This window comes from Sturnira hondurensis, unplaced genomic scaffold, assembly GCF_014824575.4.
Source record: "Sturnira hondurensis isolate 20B ecotype Veracruz unplaced genomic scaffold, ASM1482457v3 Scaffold0013634, whole genome shotgun sequence".
NCBI lineage: Eukaryota > Metazoa > Chordata > Mammalia > Chiroptera > Phyllostomidae > Sturnira > Sturnira hondurensis.
Window position 1 is genome coordinate 119,654 of NW_028086265.1, and position 3,778 is coordinate 123,431.

Sequence of the window (3,778 nt, forward strand, 5' to 3'; positions counted from 1 at the left end):
CATCACAAAATATTCTTGTTTGTGTTAATGGCTGTACCATGGTGGAGATGCATCCACCAAATTAGCATTTCTCAATTTTCTGTATCACACAAGGATTATTTTCTCTTCCAAAATGTGATTTCCCAGGCAAAACTTGTAGGTTATTTATGGGAGCCTTTGTTAGAGCCCAAGAGAAATCTGTATTTTTTTCATACTGTTCAATTGAGTCTGTTAGGCTGTCAGAACTCTTCCAGGGTTCTGTTTGTTTGTTTGTTTGTTTGTTTGCTTGGTTATTTGGTATTTGTCTGTTTCCTGTTACTGATTAGGAATGCCAGGTGGTTCTGTGTAATAATCTCCAAAGAAATTTATACTATACCCTGACTATGCATCCAGTTGTAAATTTGGAATGAATGTCAAGTTTCTATGAAACAGATGGTTAGTAACAAAAAAGGATCTAGTGTCCTAACTTGTTATCCAGTATCTTATTTTGTGTATTTTGTTCTGGACTTTGATGAAAAGCACCGTTTGCTTAATTCTAAACATAATGCACATATTTTGGTATTTTTTCCTCTGGACTATATCCATTCCATGGTGTTGTTGCATACTTATGCCTAATTATTACTTTAATGCAGTATAATCTTCCTCTTGAGTAGATCCATTATGTTATATTTAATCCATCCCACAGTTCCTGTGTGGCACAGAGTCGGAATTGGGAACAACTCACTTGTTGGAGAGTTCTAAATTGGTTTAAATTTAAGGATTCCTAGTATGGAAACCAAGTAAGGTTTCCAAGAGTGTACAGAAACTCAATGTGTAATCTGTTCTGTGTATTTCAGGGTATATGAAGCTGAATAGAGCACAGTACCTGATCAGAAGAATAGAGGAGTGGCTGGAGCTCTGGGTTGGTCAGGCCTGAATTGGCCTGAGGCAATCATGAGTAGGTTCAGACCAAGATGGTGGTGCAGGCGGTTCATCTTGAGTCGGATGCTTTCCTAGTTTGTCTCAACTGTGCTCTTGAGCACAGAGAAGGAGGAGGTGATGGGACTGTTAATAGGAGAGATGAATGATGGCACAAAGAATGACTCTAATTCTACTTGTGGCAGAACTAAAATACACACCATTGCTGAAAAAGTGGACATTGTTCATATTCATTCGGTCATCATCTTGAAACGATCTGATAAGAGGAAGGATCGAGTTGAAATTTCTCCAGGGCAGCTATCTGCAGCCTCATCAGAGGCAGAGAGGGTCCCTGAACTGACAGGTCGCCCCTTGAGAATAGTGGGCTGGTATCATTCCCATCCTATATAAGTGTTTGTCCTTCAAATGTTGATATTCACACACAAGCCATGCACCAGATGATGGGTCAACACTTTGTAGGACTTATTTTCTCCTGTTTCTTAGAAGATAAAAGCACGAAAACTGGCAAGATACTCTACACTTGCTTTGGTCTATTCCGGCTCAAAAGAATTCAGAGTATGTGGAAATGGAAATTCCAATCCATATTGTACCTCATGAATCCATTGGTAAACTGTGCTTTGAAACAGCAGTTGATCTGCCCAAGATCCTGTGCCAAGAGGATCAGGATGCATATAGAAGGATTCACAATCTTACCCCTCTGGACTCAGTAACCAGGATCCATAATGGCGCAGTGTTCACCAAGAATCTGTGCAGTCAGATGTCAGCAGTCAGTGGGTCTCTCCTGCAGTGGTTGGAGGACAGACTGGAGCAAAACCAACAGCAGTTACAGCAGTTGCAACAAGAAAAGGAAGAGCTTATGCAAGAACTTTCTTCTCTAGAAAAAGGCTCTAGAACGAAGTGGGAGAGAAAATGGGGGAATGGAAAGGATCCATGTATAAAATTAAGTAAGCTCCCTCAGTTTTGAAGAAAAAGTTGTAAGTACTCACCTTACCTGATTTCAAGACTTACTGGAGCAATCAAAATGGCATAGTATATAACCACCTGGTTTTTGACAGAGGGACAAAAGCAATTCAACGGAGGAAGTATAGTCTGTTCAACAAGTGGTGCTGGAGTAACCAGACACACAAAGGCAAGAAAACAAACTTTGGCATAAAATGCACACCTTATATAAACATTTAACTCAAAATGTGTCACAGACTTAGATGTAAGATGTAAAAGTGTAAAATAATTAGAAAAAGCACTGTCCTCGTAAGGTCTGGCTGGGTGGATTGAGTGCTGGCCTGTGAAACAAAAAGCTGCCAGTTTGATTCCCAGTCAGGGCACATTCCTGGGTTGCCAGCCAGGATCCCCAGTTATGGCATGCGAGAGACAGCTTATCAATGTATAGTTCACACATAGATGTTTCTTTCCCTCTCCATTCTACCCTGGAATAAATAAAGAGATAGATGATAGATAGATAAATAGATAGATAAAGAATTAATACATAAGAGCTTTAATAAAAAGTTACAAAAGTCTTACAAATAAAATCATAGAAAAAGTTTTATTTTCTTGGGCTAGGCAACAGGTTATCAGCCCTCACCCCAAGGCCCAGTCCAAAAAGGAAAAGGTGACATATTGGACTTCATCAAAATGAAAAACGGCCCTACCAAAAATTTTAGAGGAATAAATTAGTGAGAGAATTATTTGCAAACAATATGTCTGAACAATGTAGAATATGACCCAGGAAAACCAACAGTACAATTAGAAAGTGGGCAAAGTACCTAAATAAATATGTCACTTAAAGTGTTACAAGTAAGCACAAGAAGAGGTGTAAGTTAAATACACCCATCCTATATGACCTGAAAGTTTAATTCCTAGACATTTATCACTGATAGGTGAAAACCTGTGTGGGCAAGAAAACTGGTACATGCATTAGGGAAGTTGTTCAGAGCACTTCTAGTGGAAAGAAATGATCTCAGTCAGAAAGTGGAAGCCTTGAAAGAGCTGGGTCCTGTGAAAGCAGCAGATGTAGATTTAGCAACAACCGGGATTAGGCCTGTACTACTGTTGATTCTCAGATAGACTTGAAGCCCTCCTCCAGAGGGGCTCTAGGAATCTGCCTGCAGCATGAGACCAAGGGAGGAAATGAAACCAAATGCAGTTCCATAGATCCTTTCCACACGATCTCTCTGGGTATTGATTCAATTGATGTAGTGACGAGTGCTTCATGTATTGAGACATGCTTTGTATATAAGTTTTCCATAGCATTTAGAAGAGGTTTTCTGATGAAAGGTTTCTACTTCTGCATTTCCTTAGAACTATTGAACTGCGTGGTACACGGAAGTGCTTAGCCCTCTTGGGATGTTTGATGTATACATTTGTACAGTTGTATTTCCTATCTGCCTTCTCTTCCCCTTCATCAAAACATCTACTTGCTGCCTTATGGTTTTAGTATTATCGCTTAGTGTGTTCATTGCCTTATGTCTGGGTCTTGCACCTAATTAAAATTAAACTTAGAGTTGTTCTAACGATGCCCCCTATGTGAAAACTAAGACTAATTCAAACTCTCTAGTCCAGTAACAAAAGAACAAGCCATACAAAAATGATTAGTTTAGTTTATTGGATCATTTTAATGCCATCTAAAATTAAGACAGGTATGGGATATGAAACAAGCATAGTATGTTGGATTCATATTGGCTTTTTGATAATATGTTTAACACTTGACAAATTGAGATTACTGACAAGTCTCAAAGTAGGGGCAGCTTATAAAGATGCCATTTGTGAAGAAACTGGGGTTTGCCAGCAGGTCAGTGGACAAGTAGGCTGAATATTCACGTGTCTCAAAACATCTTACTGCTTTAGGTTGTGTTAGATAGACATCTAAGAAAAAAAATCAGTAACG

General features: G+C 39.1%; 1 pseudogene; it reads left to right on the top strand.

The window, feature by feature from the left end:
* Positions 1 to 932: 932 nt before the first annotated feature.
* Positions 933 to 1,861, top strand: LOC118998058 (lys-63-specific deubiquitinase BRCC36-like; annotated as a pseudogene).
* The last annotated feature ends 1,917 nt before the right edge of the window (positions 1,862 to 3,778 follow it).